This window comes from Delphinus delphis, chromosome 7 (genome assembly GCF_949987515.2).
Source record: "Delphinus delphis chromosome 7, mDelDel1.2, whole genome shotgun sequence".
Taxonomy (NCBI): Eukaryota; Metazoa; Chordata; class Mammalia; order Artiodactyla; family Delphinidae; genus Delphinus; species Delphinus delphis.
Genome location: NC_082689.1, coordinates 12,602,112 through 12,618,323, shown reverse-complemented (window position 1 = coordinate 12,618,323; position 16,212 = coordinate 12,602,112). Strand labels below are relative to the sequence as shown.

General features: G+C 37.7%; 1 non-coding gene across 1 annotated transcript; it reads right to left on the bottom strand.

Moving 5' to 3' along the window:
• Window positions 1–1,366: 1,366 nt before the first annotated feature.
• LOC132428810 (small nucleolar RNA SNORD91 family) lies at window positions 1,367–1,468 on the bottom strand. Its single transcript, XR_009520205.1, has one exon. It is a non-coding gene; the product is annotated as a small nucleolar RNA SNORD91 family (small nucleolar RNA).
• Window positions 1,469–16,212: the final 14,744 nt, after the last annotated feature.

Sequence of the window (16,212 nt, the reverse complement as noted above, 5' to 3'; positions counted from 1 at the left end):
GACCGACAATCCTAAACCTAGAGCCATAAGAATAGGAGCAAAGCAGGGGGTGTTACAGTGAGTGGAAGAGAGACAGTATCAAAAGTACAGCAGCAGAAGAGAGTTCTATAAAAAAAAGCCCTCAGAATGCAATTCCAACAACAGAGGATAAAAAACAAAGGAGAGAGGGGAAAAAAGGGAACAGAAATGAATGTGTAAACTGCCATTAGACAAAAGACTAGCAGTCTGAGCAGTGTCAGGTTTCACTTAGTATTAGTTATATAATTCTCCACTAACAGGGCCTCTCCCCAGAGAGAAGGCCATCATCTATGTCTTAATTTAATAAATATGGCCAAAAGAATGAGCACATTTCTCATAATAATTGGTTCATAATATTTGGTTCATGAATGGGCCTCGGGGGTCTCTACACACTGCAAGTCTTCCTGCCCCAGTCAGCCAAAGCCATCTTCTACAAACACAGTCCTGATTATGACCTTTTTCTGTTTAAAATCTTCCCTCATTCACTCCCGCTAAGACAAGATCATACTCCTATTCCTGGAATTCAGAGTTCTCTGGTATCTGGCCTACAACTCTTTCCAACATTTATTTTCTCTCCAATTCTACTTTCCACATTTTCTACTCCAGCCAAGTTGAACTGCCAGTCATTCCCTATGCATACATTTCTACAAGTTCCTCAGCCTTCACAGCTTTTCCATACTATTTCCTACTCAGTTTTAGGTATCATTCATGACATGTTTCAAATGCCAATTTTTCTATGAAGAAAATTTCAAGTAGGTCCTGGCTTCCCCTAATTCCCACAGAATTTCATGTGTATCTTATGAATTTTTCTCTCTCTGCCCTGTATTAATTGTATGTAAGTGGATGGATGGATGGGTAAATTCATACATCCTAAGATATTTCTACTACTATTGTAAATGAGAGCTAAAGACTATCTATGTGAAGTGCCTCTGAAGTCAGAGAAATCTGTGCTTGAAGCCAGTTTCCATTAGTTTTCTAGCTGTGACGTTAAGTAAGGTTTACTTAACCTCTTTTAATTTATCTTACCTGTTAAAGAAGGAGGAGAAGGAGGATAAGGAAAGTAAAGAAAAAAGAAAAAAAAGATGAAAGATACTAATAACATATTTAGCATAGTTCTTGGGAAAATATATTCAATTAACATTAGTTATTAACAATACCAATATTATCAATTAGCATTATTGTAATTATTAGCAGTAAACCCTTTCAGGTTGAGTTTTATACACTCCATGATGCCAGGTACTATACAAGATACTCAAACTTATATTTGCTCAATGGGGGTTTATCTGTTCTGTTTCATTTATAAAAATCAATAGGACAAGAGTATACTCAGAATTAAAGGAATTTTGGGTAACATAACAGAAATGGAACTTGAAAATGAAAGGGGTTGCATAACTGGGATGCTTCAGACAGGTTCAGACATTTTTTAATAGAAACATTATTGGCTGAAAGGGGCATTCTTAAAACAAGGATGTGATAGGGCTTCCCTGGTGGCGCAGTGGTTGAGAGTCCGCCTGCCGATGCAGGGGACACGGGTTCGTGCCCTGGTCCGGGAAGATCCCACATGCCGCGGAGCGGCTGGGCCCGTGAGCCATGGCCGCTGAGCCTGCGCGTCCGGAGCCTGTGCTCCGCAACGGAAGAGGCCACAGCAGTGAGAGGCCCGCGTACCAAAAAAAAAAAAAAAAAACAAGGATGTGATAAAGAAGGTAGCAGAGCGGAGCATAAAGATCGGTAACAAAAAATGAATAATTCTAGAAAAACTGTCCACAATGCAATAACCATAAAATAGAGAAATTGACAAATTAGAGCAGGTGTCATAATATTTGGTTCATGAATGGGCCTCGGGGGTCCATGAACCTCCTGAAATTGTGTGCAGTATTTGTAAATGAGAAAGAAGCCTTGCTTTCATCAGATTCTCAAAAGGATTTATGACTCAAAAAAGGAACACTTTCTTGAGAATGAGCATATCAGAAAGGTCAATTAGAGATCACACAGAATAAGATGATAAAATTCTGCTTAATGTAGGCGTGTTGTTTGGAACGCTTAACGTGCACTGTGAGTGATTGCTAACGTGAAGCTCTTAAATAGAAAACAAAGGGAATTGTGGTCTTAAGGATGAAAAACATCTGCCTTTTACCTCCCTTCTGGGAGAGCAAAAATTATTAATTCGGGAGTGTGGAAAGTTGTCAGGAGATGAATTAGCTAAAAGGGTGAAGCTCACTGGAAGAAGAGGAAAAAGAAAAATATGGGAAAAAACAAAAATGAAAAATTGTCATGTATGGGAGAAACTAACATGCAGTTGATAGAGAATAGAAAATGCAGCTTGAAAAAAGATGTTAAAAATTTGTACACAATAACAAAAAGCAAATAAGCGCCTTACTGGGATAAAATAAAACATTGACTCAGAATTACCACAGAGTACATTCTTATAAAGCATTACTCATATCACTTCCTTTCCATGTTAGCTTGGAATGTGTTTTACTGCAAGGATCTGTGAATACATGTAGTCATTTATAATAACTGACGTTACCTTAACTGCTTTTCAGATCAATCACTACCGAAACTTGTAACTCCTTCGAAACTAAATTGTGTGAATCCCTTAGAATTCTTTAGAAATATTGGAAACTCAAAGTCACTGTGGGATTACAAAGTATTAGTGATATTGACTTATACCACATATTTCGCAAGAAACAAATCTAACTCACTCAGGAACCAGTTGAGAGAAAATAGAACTTTGCAATTGATCTCAATATCTAACAATCATATATTAGCTTTCTGTACATAAAAAAGATATCATTTTCAGCATTTCAGCCATTCTCATCTTTCAAATACTGTGTCCCACTTAAGGTAATCCAATAATACATAAACTTATAAGATCCAAATTCAATACAAGTTTTCACAATGTATTTTTAGTCTGAATCAGAGATTTAATTAAATCACATGAAAATTTTTCTATTATCTCTTTTGAAACACTGATTATAATGCTATATGTTAAGATTTGAGTAAGATTTGAGTTACAGTTAATCATAGCTCTTAAATGTGTAGAAGAAAGAAGAGAAATATGGTTTATATAGATTAGGAGAGTCCATTTATAAACTAAAGTGTTTCTACAAAGGTAGTAGTTTTAAGTGATATGAAGTTGCACAAAACTTTATTTTTATTTATTTTTACTGCAACAGGCAAAGTCAATTATAAAACACTGGCATAAATCCAAAACCCTAGGGACTTCTTTGCTAATGTAATACTGGATTCCTGAAATCAAGAGGCAAGTCCATTGGGAAACACTGCTGCCGAAGACTTTGCCTCTGGAAAATCAACTTATATCAGGAATTACAGTTCCAACTGAATAGAAGTCAAATGCCGAGCCCAGAACCAACTACATAATTTGTAGGGCCTAGTGCATAATGAGAATGCTGAACCCCTTGTTCAAAAATTATTAAGAATTCCAAATTGGTGACAGCAGAACATTAACAAAACCAATGCAGGGCCCTGTGTGACTGTTTAGGTTACATGACCATGAAGTGGATCCTGCTGTGCACCATCTTCATAAGCCTAGTCAGAGTTCTCTAGAATCAGATACTATGATCTTTTATACGGTACTTTAGGCACCAAAGAAAAGTTCAAATTTCCATTATAAAAGAACTTAAGTACTACATTGATAAGAGATTTAATAACTGAGTTATAATCTTTGTGTGTGTGTATGTGTTACAGAAGAATCAAGCAGCTTCATACATACCTTCAGGTGGCCTAAAGGTGAAACAGAAGACATGAGAACTTTCTTGAACTCTTGGCAGTGATGTGTAATCTTTTCCAACTAAAGACAACAGTTTCCTAGGGAGATATCAAGTCGATGATAAAGGCAGTACTTAGGAAGAGGGAGCTCTGTAGAAACAAGTCTTTAAAAGCTTTTGACCCCAAGATGATATAACATATAAAATCTTGGACCCAAAGTCTCTATGGTAGAACTCGAGGGGGAATTTGAAATCAAAGATTCAAGGAAAATTTTTAAAAAACATGACAGAAATTGTCAAATCTGACTGTGAAGAGTTAATAAAAGTCACTGTCTTCCCTGGTGTTTAAGTCCCTTTTTTCATAAAGTGTTAAGTTTTAATAGACAAGTGATCTCATTTCAAACTAAGATTCCATAAGCATATACTCATAGATGCACATGCATACACATGCATATATTTTAATCTAAGTGGCTACAATCAAGGGAGTTACCATCTGTTGAGGTGTACTTTTGTTGGAAGGTGAAAGTTGTAGTTATAAATAAAGCTTTGGAACATCACATCTGCAATCATAAAAGTAAATATAAAAATGACAAAATCCCCTTGAATCAGAATGAACACAAATAGCACCCACAATTTTTTTAACTAAAGATATGAACCCCTTTCATCTGAATAACCAACTCTTGTTATACAGAATTATCTAACGTGGATCTGGCTGACTTCAAAGCTTATTACCTACATATATCTTCATTTCTTCCATATTTTAGAAATCAGAGTTTATCAAGGAAAACTGTAGGATAGCTGTAGGGAATTCTTAAGATACCGTACTACCCTCAGTCACAGCCTATATTTTCCTGATTTAGAGTCTAAGTTAGATTTAAGAAATTCTCATATTTATATGAATATAAGTAATGATAACTTACGTTTATTCATCACTGACTTACCACAGTATACCAGGAACTGTATTATTCTCTATGCACGACACTTTTAATCTTCAAAATATTTTTGAGATGGTGCTGGTAAGATCTGTATTTTACAAATAAGGAAACTGAGGTCTAGAGGGATTACTGAACCTGTCCAAAATCCCATAGCTAGTACATAATGTAGGAATCGAATTTGGCTGTAATAGAGACCTAAAAACACTGACTTAAACAAATGAAGGTTTACAATTTTTCCCCTGTAGAAAGAAGTCTAGAAGCAAGTGTTTGCAGCTCAGGAAGAAGCTCATGAAACTGGACGTTAACTTGAATGTTTTCATCAGCAAAAGGACAAAAAGGGAAGTAAGACAGGCATCCTCATAGATAATTCAAAGTAGGCAGCTGAGAAACAATAAGAATATCAAGGTACAGGATATTACTCATATCAAAAATATAAGGTGACCAATATTGTGATGGCCAGAAGAAATTATTCTTTTTCCTCTTTCAAAAAATTCTTGCGAAGTTAGTGGAGGGCTGTGAGTTTACTCTCCATCCAGCTTTTGCCCCTCATCCCAAGACATAAGCTTCAATGAAGCCATGCAGAGAGCTTGAGATGGATTCCAGGAGTTAGGAGGTATACAGCGGACATGTGCCTGCCAAGAGCTTGAGGACTTTAAAGGTAAGAATTCTCCTGGAAAATGACCACCTGGCTACCCTCAGGGTTGACAGTCCAGTGGAGAGCTCTGTTGAGCTAAGCTGAATCATTCAGGACTCCTACCTGAGCTAGTAAACACAGGCCCAATGAGCTTCTTTGCACCTTACCCCTAAACCCACACACCAATATTTGACATTACTACTCTGATGCCAGGAATGCATGGTCCAGAAGAATGATCACAGTCAACGACATGAAAACTATGGCAAAAGTGCCCTAAGGTTTAGAACACTTTCTTTGGCTCCCAAGTTTGCAACCAATTGAGAAATAGAAATAGGTTTTAAGCACATGGAAAGCACAAGGTCAGTAATAAAGCTGATTGGAGAATGTGGCTTTAGATGAGCCTGTGTTTTTTTTTGTTTTTTTGTTTTTATCTCACATCAGTCACCAGCATGAACGCTGGACAACCCAAGGCCTCCTTCATAGAAGCCGAGCTGACCCCAAGGAGAGGCAGAGAAGGAAAAGGCCCTGTGGAGAGGCTAGTTCTGAGAATGAATGAGCCCGGAGGGGCTGAGCTCAGGGCACTGAGTTCGTGCTGCCTGGCTCACTGCCTGACTCCAGTCATTCCTCCAGCCCTGGACAAGGTGAGTGAAGTCACAGATAAGTTGCAGGCGCTTCTCCCAAACCTTTCCTTTATGGAAACACAGAGCATGGAGAATAAGTCTTTCCCCCAGCATCAATGTTTGAAGTTTTCAGAAGAGGAAGTTGGAGCTACAGTAGTTCATAGTATGGACTCTGAGCTGTGCTGCTTGAGTTTAAATTCTGACTACTCTCTCACCTCCTAGCAAAGTACAATGTCCACAATGTCTCTTCTTTAATATGGGGCCAATCAAGTCTCTCTCATAGGCTTGTCATAAAAACTAAATTAGTTAAGAAATATAAAGCATTTAGTGCCTAGAAAATATTGTACTCAATATGGGTTAATCGTAATTCATTTATCTTGTTCAAATGCTGTTATTTCTCTCTATCTATATATTTCAGCTGTGAATCATCTTTGAAACATTTTATAAATGCCAGCAAACCATCACATTTTCATTATTGAAGATTATCTAAAACATCATCACCTGCCTTATTTTATTTTCTTTTCATCTGAGCATAAGGAAGGAAATCAATTGAATAGAGATAGTATGCTATAGCTTGTAGGTACAGATTTTTCAGGGGTTTTCTTTTTGCTATTGCGCTTATGGAGATTTGAACTTGCAGATCTCTGGGTGATGAATTGCGAGCAAAACTAAAAATTAAAACCATATAAAACAATGCAAATTTTGAAGTTGGATAATAGTGTCCAAATTCTTTATTTACAGTTTTATCTGACTGCTCATGGAGCCCTAAATAATTTGCCCACTGGGACAGAATTTTCCACCAAAGTTTGTGTTTAATCCGCAACTACAGACACATCAGGTGGCCTGTGCAAGTGCATGGTGAAATCGGCAACTTTGCTTGCTTCGAGCAAGCAAAATCATCAAGACAATGTTGAAAGGTTTGTTGTGCCTGACTCTGGACAGTGAAAGATCGGATATACTTTGGCATTCTTAAACTGCTGTTTATTGGACTTCTTGGTGTTTGTAAGAGGTAACTTTCCAAGATCACATAGCCCTCCCAACCTCATGCACATGCATGTACACACACACAAACACACAAACACACATTCATACACACTGACAGTTCTGACAACTGATTGTATCAATGAGGAGAAAACAGACTGGTGTTTTTCAAAAGGATGTTTTTATTGGATTTCAGTAGGAAAAGGGCACTAAGAATCAAATCAAATCCATTAGAGAATCTGAAATTCAAACCCACGGAGATCGTGAATCAATAATATCCAAGGGTCAGCAGCAAGACTGAGGCTGTACAGTGAAGGAGCTGAGAGCAGGGACTCGGGGAACAGAATGCCTGGGTTCAAATCCTACTTTTGTCACTTACCAGCCTGTGTGACATTTGTGAAATTACCCTCTCTGAACTAAAGTACTGCACGGTCAGGCCATACGAGATGGCTGTTCTCTTGCCTCTGTACATCCTCTGCTGAATCAATCCCTGCTTCATTTACATGATTATCCAATCCTCTTAATTCTAGGGCTTAACCAGTACTTCCTATGTGCTTGCCTCCTGCCCCAGCCACTAGTTTCCCTGGTAAGTGGTGAGCCAACCTGACGTCAATTCCCCATATAATCTGTAACCTCTTTCTCCCCCAGGTGGCAAAGATTGTTGCCATGTTCTGCCTGCCATATGCCATGCATGGTGGGGTGTTACTCCAAGACCTTTTCCTTCAGACTTGCAAGACCTTAAATGTAAATGGATTAAATGCTCCAACCAAAAGACACAGACTAGCTGAATGGACACAGAACCAAGACCCATATGTATGCTGTCTACAAGAGATCCCTATCCAATAAATCACTGATGCCTGTCGCTGTCTCTGGGCTCTTTCTTTGGTCTCACATCTGGGCTATTACAAGGCTTGCAGGACTGCCCAACAAGTACACGAATCTGTAAAATGGAGATACTAATAGTACCTACATCTGTATATTGGAGATAATAATATAATTTACCTTAGAAGATTGCTCACCTTCAAAAGGTTGAAAGTGGTAGGACCCACCTCATAAGGTTACCATGAAGATTAGAAGTTGATAATATACAGCACTTAGGAGACTGGCCTATAGTGAGCATTAAGTAAGCATTCATTCTGATTGCTATTAATATTATCAAAGAATCAAAAATGAGATTGGCATAGGAGCTATTCAGACATAAGCATAGCAGGGCTAGGGAAACCAGGTAATTGACATGGTAACTGGGGAGTAGAGGGGACTTTGGACTCACCTTTATGGACCGTTGAGTGCCTGGCATGTGCCTGGGTCAGGCAGACATACAGTGCCATCAGCAAGGTGGACAGAATGGTTCTGTTTTGTTTTTCTAAAAGTCCAAAGTGTAGCTCCTGGGGAGATTTGGCCTGCAATTTATTCAATGCTGAACCACATGACTTAAAGGTTAGCAGGGATGAATGTCTTTGGTTGAGTCTGTCTTAATATAAAGACCTATTTATTTGCTCCAAGAATAAAGTTTTCATTTAAAGTTAGCCGTTTGAATTCCCATAGACCAAAGTGATCTGGGCACTATGCTTATATTAGCAATTAGTAGTTTAGTTATGTCACCGCCCTCCGTGGCAAAACTCTGTGATACAAACTATAAATCTTCAACATCCCTAAGTTTCTTTATTGGTTATCTGTCTCACAGGTGTTGATATTACACACACACACACGCACGCACACACACACACACACACACACACTCACACGTAGCCGTACTTTTCCTAATAATAAAATCAAAGCTATTAGCTACTCATTAAATTGTAAAAATGTATATCCGCATCAATGCTAGGATATGATATGTTTCCAGCTGAGGGTATTTCCAACTGATTCTCAAGGACTTTTGTATGAGAAGGCAGGATATTTCCTCTTATCGTATTATGTCTATGTTTCTACAGTTTTAGTTGTTCCATGTATCCAGTGTTTGGTTAATTTATCCCATATGACAATTAATGAGAGTTAGAAGTTGGAAGAGAGTATCATCAACTTTTTTTTTTTTTTTTTTTTTTGCGGTATGCGGGCCTCTCACTGTTGTGGCCTCTCCCGTTGCGGAGCACGGGCTCTGGACGCGCAGGCTCAGCGGCCATGGCTCACGGGCCCAGCCGCTCCGCGGCATGCGGGATCTTCCCGGACCAGGGCACGAACCCGTATCCCCTGCATCGGCAGGCGGACTCTCAACCATTGCGCCACCAGGGAAGCCCCCATCAACTTTTAAAATATATGTTTTAAATATCTTGTCCTAACTTGGAAATCCATTTGAAGTACCTCTGCAATGCATTATGCTCTAGCTTTACAAATAACAGCTTTTAAAAATGTCAGTGATTAAACACGTACATAGCATTTTGTAAGCATTCTAAAAAATGCTTTCTAAATTAGTCTTTTCGATAAAAAGTGTTTTTCTCCTCATCAAATGTTTAAAAGTGGATTATTAATGCCATAAGTAGGGGGCAAGGAACAGAGAAAGAACTGCTATTCTTTGGCCTAATTAGCTCATTGTCAACTAGTTAGTAGGGTTTCTTATTTAGTACATCTTAGGTTAAGTTATTGGTGTTTCTTTTTGATGAAAAATGGAAAGACAAACCATGTGAGGGGATAACCTCTAGCTCTATATCGTATTTATTATCCTCACTGGTGCAGTAAGTAAGTGAGTGTAGAGGTGTGAAATTCCAGTTGAGAAAAGCATGATGTTTGAAGAGGAAGTGCTGACACAGAGACTACAATTTACAAAAAAATGATTGCTGAAATTTAAAGATTACTTATTAAAAAAAACTAGATATATAATTATGTCATCATCTACATAGTTCACAATTTCCACTAATATAAATAAAGTATATATTTTAAAGTATAATGCAATTAGCTACCACAATAATCTGAGTGATCAGTTGTAGAAATCAAGATAATAACTCAACAGGAAATGAACACATTTTTACACTCTCATTTTTGACTACATAGTGATTATGATTTTCCTGTAAACTTACAAATTCACTAATTTAGGTTAGTTAGTAGTTTTATGTGTGGTATGAGAGTTTCCATGTCCCTGATGGATTTATAGCACAGATATATTTAACAAAAATCTGAGAATTTTAAAATTCAGAGGAAATATGCATCACCTTGAGATATCCTGATGCTTTGATATTATTAAAATATTTTACTGGTTTTGATTGACAAAAATGCACTCCAAGGACAATAGGATCTTCTTTATGAGATTGTCACTTTACAGTAAATTAAGAACAAAATAATTATTGTTAACAGGAAACTAACATGATTTAAAGGGCTTTGTGAGAGAATGAAAGCAGCAAGTATGAGTAAGAAATCATTAACAAAAGCCAGTGGAAAGCCAGGCTGAGTTTCTAAGTGTGAGCATTAAAAATAAATATTTCAGGTACCTCCAGTTCTGGTCCAGCATGTAAGGAGCTTGGAGGTTGTCCGTCCAATCGTCACAATAAGGAAAAATTCTGAACAACCTGAAAATCAACAACTCTTCTTAGATCTGTCAGAGAATTAAGGTCACTTGGCAAGCCACTGCCCTGAAAATTGGAGAATCAGGTGAATACAGAGAGCCATAACTTACCTGAGCAGAAACCCAGAACCAGAAACCTTTGTGGGAACGAGTATTGGGGTAGGAAAACCTAAACTGCAATTGACAAATTGCTGGAAGTTCAGGGTGGACTGAGAGCTAAAATTTTCATGGAGGCCCAGTCCTAAGCGGCCCATGCTTTTGCGATTATTAATTGCAGGAGCCCTACTAGGTTCTCACAGTGAAGATCAGAAAAAAATTCCTTTACTTCCAGCAGGGGGAAGGGAAAGAGGACGTTTTGAAAAATGCCCAGAGTATTCCAGTCTGCTTTAAAAGGGCCTTTCCTTAAGAGGAACTATTTTACAAGAGCCTAATCTACTGTGGTTTTATTAGTTTAACAGACCTGGCGGGGTAGAAGGACCCAAATCCAGCCCCCTCTAGCCATCCTGTCTCACCTAAGGAAGGGTAGAGAAGGAGGAATAAAAAACACCTTTGAGGTAATGGCCCAGGGGTAGTCTGGCCCACTAAAAGTTGGACCTAATCAAAGGACTGTATAATCCTTCTCCCTCCCCCCCCATCCAAACACACATCTTATCACCATGTCACTAAAGGCCTATATCACAGATCTCAACAAGACAACAACCCAGTTCAAAAGTAAGCAAAAGACCTGAATAAACACCTCACCAAAGTAGCAAATAGGTACGTGAAAAGATGCTCAACACTATAAGTCATCAGGGAATTGCAAAGTAGAACAACGAGATACCATCACATGCCTATTAGGATGGCCACAATCCAAAACACCAGCAGTGTTAACGTCAAGAGGAGCAAGTATGTGAGAACTCTGGGAAAAGGAAAAAAAGCAATAGTTACCCTAGAATAAAAAATAAATAGTGCTTCCCTGGTGGCGCAGTGGTTGAGAGTCCGCCTGCCGATGCAGGGGACACGGGTTCGTGCCCCGGTCCGGGAAGATCCCACATGCCGCGGAGCAGCTGGGCCCGTGAGCCATGGCCACTGAGCCTGCGCGTCCGGAGCCTGTGCGCCGCAACGGGAGAGGCCACAACAGTGAGAGGCCCGCGTACCAAAACAAAATAAAAATAAAAAAATGTTAGCATAAATAATACCGGAACTCTTTTCCTTGCATAAGTTATAGTATTTTAAATCTACATCTGTTTTTAGAATAAGTGTATTAGGGTTTTCTAATGCTTACTAATAAAAAGTAATTGATTCATTTCTCTATTGTTTTTAGATAGTCTGGGCTAGATTTAATATTTGATCATTATTATTTAGTCTGTCTCTATTTGAAACAAATCCTACTACTAGAATTTCTGCAGCCAGGAGAATGTGTTTGGCTTATTCCTCCTAATACTTTAAATAATGAAATTGTTCATTAGTAATATCTGACAATGAGAAATGTAGTAAAATACGACGTGTTTAAAAGGTGCTAATTAAAGCTACAAATGACAACAGCAGACTCTGAAGTTCATGAGTCATTAGCAATTCCAGTTGGTGTAGTTTTTGGTCGGCCTTCAGTTGCGCAGTCATCCTAAAGGGAGTAGCACCTCAATGCTCTGGAATTGCCTAGGTGTGGTTTTGCCCAGAGCAGAGGGATGGACTGATTGATCTCTGGGAGGTTCTTCCCACCCCAAAGTCTCAGATGGTTAAAATTTGCAGTTTAAATAAGCTTATTGCAATCCCTCTGCCCTTGATCCCTCCTCTCCCATCCATGATTAAGTGATACCTTGACTCCTTTGCACTTTCCCAACATCTCTCAAGTTGATGCCTGTCAGGATTCTGGATCCTCCCTTAGTCTTCCTTTCACAATAATTTAAGTGTTGATTCAGTGGGACGGAGAAGAGGCAAAAGAGGGTACACAGTTTGAACACACGGAAGAACTTTAAATTCCAGCCAGTGAACCCATTTTTCTTTAACATAATTCGAAAGGATTGAGACAGGGAAAGCTCTCCGCTTAGAACATACTTTAAAGAAATAAATCTAATTACTATGTCCCATGGAAATGTCATACAGATGATATATATTACATATATATGTATATACACACATATATATATATACTTCATATATATATATATATATATGAGAATATTTATATAGACCTGCCCTAACCTGGAATCTCAATGCCATTTACAGAATCTGGTGAATGAGAATAATGGCCTGGGACTCATGGTCGAAGCAAGAAAGAAAATTGGCAGTGACTCAAGAAGGCAGTCAATGAGAAGAGGCCATGCTTTTACAATAGCATAGAAAATGCTATTATTTACATATATCTCCATAATTCCACACCACCTTCTACGCACCTACCTCTTTTCAAGGCTGAATGACTTGAATTCAGCTGAATCATTATGTTCATATTCACATATTGATCAATTTTCATGCCACTCAATAACAATGGTTATTTATTGTTATTAGCAATATTCTTATATCCTATTATAATTATCCTTCAAGGATGGTTTTCATACTTGTATTGATCTGTATTTAATGTTATAAATATGATGAGGAGGTGGGAGGAGGAGGAAGAGAGAACACATCAAGATTTTCTCTACTTCTCATGTCCCCTAAGTACAGCCCTCATATAACCAGTTCTTTTGGTCTATTCCACCATGCCACATTACTCTAACATGACATGTCACAGTCATCTCTGCAGCTGTTTCCTCCTGGAGGGAAATACGGTCCTTTAGTGAATCCTGGACTCCCTTCACCCAGTTTTCCATCCGTAACATCGGCCCGAGGATCTCAGTCTGTAACGTGTGTCTACTTGGTGGCAGGAGATGCTCACCAAGACCAAGGCATCCTGTGACTTTGGCTCAGCCTGTACAGAACAATTTGGGAGATGGAGCCAGAGAAAGGGAGCAGCTCTATGCAGGGGAACGTGCTCTGGGCTTTTATTTGGAAGACATAGCGTTTATGAGAATTGCTGTCACTTTCAGCTGAGCCATAACTAGCAGGCCTCACACACTGTGAATGCAGAGCAGCCATTTGTGCTTTGGGATTTTCCAGCTTAACAGCTTCCCACTTCATCATGTACTGGGAGGCAGAGCTATTTAAGCAGATGACAACAGAAGTGATAAAGATGGTAAAGAAAACTGATAAAGAACCATGTAAAGAAACATGTTCCCCCCCAGCACTTTCCCTTCCTTTCTTCCTTTTCTGTTTTTCCTGATTTCCTTCCTTCCTTCTTCCTTTTACATCAAAACTACTCTTTATTTTCAAAGTTCAGTAACATAAAACAGATAGAAGCATATTTTCAAAAGCAGAGCTCTGTCCATCTATTGAAATCTCTGTCTTGTCTGTGCTATCGTTTTGAAAGGTAGGTTACCTAATTCAGATTTGCAGTGGAATAAATCATGAGAGAAGGTTTTCCAGAAGTGTGAATATATTCTCTGAGTTTTTTAAAATGCCTTGTTATTTAGCAAGTCATTGAAGTGTGTGAGCTTTAGAGACAGAAAAGCAACCTATGCAAAGGCACAGAGCAGTATTAACACGGTTAGGACTGTATCAGTCAAGACAGGCCAGGTTATGCTGTGGCAACAAATGGTCCTCAAACATCAGTGAGTTATGACCACAAAGCTTTATTTCTCAGGCACAGTATGCACTACCAGTGGTTGGCAAGGGGGCTCTGCCTACTGTTAGATCGTAAGAACTCAGGTTAATGGAGGGACCATTGTCTTGAATGTTATTGATTCTTGTGCCAGAGGAATAAGAAAAGGGTCTTTGGTAGGTCATTAAGATGTTAGCCCCAAAGCGACATGTATAACTTCCATTTACAACTCATTCCTTAGACATGGTCATATAATGCTCATCCAAACTCAAGATTGCTAGAAAGTGCATTCTTATCTGATGCCCATGAGCTGGAGAAACCAGAAGTAGTTTCCTATCCAGAGAATGTAGAGAAAAATCCAAAAAGTCTGTTACAAAAAATGTGTTTAAACAATGGCAATATCCATTGTAATAAGTGTATAATATTCCAACAACATAGCTCTGAATATGTAAATCCCACTTGTAAACAAGTCAATCACATTGCTTTACAGTAAAACTTAAAAATTGAAAACATTATGCTATGTACATATAAATTAAACTCTACATAAAATAAATTTAATTTAAAGTCACAACACTGTAATTTTAAAGGCATTTAATGCTAAAATATTTTTCTACTTAAATCCTACTGGGATTAACAACTACTAAATAAGCCTATCAGCAATGTTTAGAAATGTTTAGCTACCACAAAATGTCTATACAAAAGAATCTTACAATAAATTGGATTGATGGGGATAAATACAAAGACTATTATCTCTTTTTTTAATGAAGTATACTTGATGTACAATATTATGTAATTTACAGGTGTACAATACAGAGATTCAAAATATTTAAAGATTATACTCCATTTATAGTTATTATAAAATTTTGGCTACATTCCCTGAATTGTACTATGTATCCTTGTAGCTTATTTTATCTGTAATACTTTATGTCTCTTAATCTCCTACACCTAATATGCCCCTGCCCCCTTCCCTCTCCTTACTGGTAACCCATAGTTTGTCCTCTATATCTGTTTCTTTTTTGTTATATTCATTAGTTTGTTTTAATTTTTAGATTTCACATATTAGTGATATCATACAGTATTTGTCTTACTCTGTCTGACTTATTTCACTTAGCGTTATACCCTCCAAGTCTATCCATGTTGCTGCAAATGGCAAAATTTAATTCTTTCTTATGGCTGAGTAGTATTCCATTGTATGTATATATATATATATATATATATATATATATATATATATATATATATATTACAGTTAAAAGCATTTAATAATATGCTTATTGTAATGAAGGTAACATTCAGACTTTCAGAAAACCAAAATCTGACTCATAAAAAAGTAGGGAAACAGGATGTAAAGGATGTGAATGGATGCTGGGGTAAATATATATATATCTATATATATATTGGTATATATATATACCAAATCTTCTTTATCCATTCATCTGTTGATGGATACTTAGGTTGCTTCCATACCTTAGCAATTGTAAATAATGCTGCTATGAGCACTGGGGTGCATGTATCTTTTCAAATTAGTGTTTTTGTTCAGATATATATCTAGGAGTCGAATTGCTAGGACATGTGGTAGTTCTATTTTTAGTTTTTTGAGAAACCTCTATACTGTTTTCCACAGTGGCTCCACCAACTTAGATTCCCTGCAACAGTGTACAAAGGTTCCTTTTCCTCCACAAATGCACTCACATTTATTATTTGTGTTCTTTATGATGATAGCCATTCTGACAGGTATGAGGTGAGAGCTCATTGTAGTTTTGATTTGCAATCTCTAATAATTAGCAATGTTGAGCAGCTCTTCATGTGCCAGTTGGCCATCTGCATGTCCTCTTTGAAAAAATGTCTATTCAATTCTTCTTCCTAGTTTTAATCACAGTTTCTTTTGTTTGTATGTTTTTTTTTTTTGATGTTGAGTTGTATGAGCTGTTTATATATGTTGGATTATTAATCCCTTATCAGTCATATCATTTGCAAATATATTCTCCCATTCAGTATGTTGTCTTTTCATTTTCTCAATGGTTTCCTTTGCTGTGCAAAAGCTTTTTGAGTTTAATTAGGTCCATTTGTTTATTTCTGCTCTTATTTCCTTTGCTTTAGGAGACAGATCAAAAAAATATTGCTGTGATTTATGTCAGAGAGTGTTCTGCTTATGTTTTCCTCCAGGAGTTTTATTGTTTCTCATCT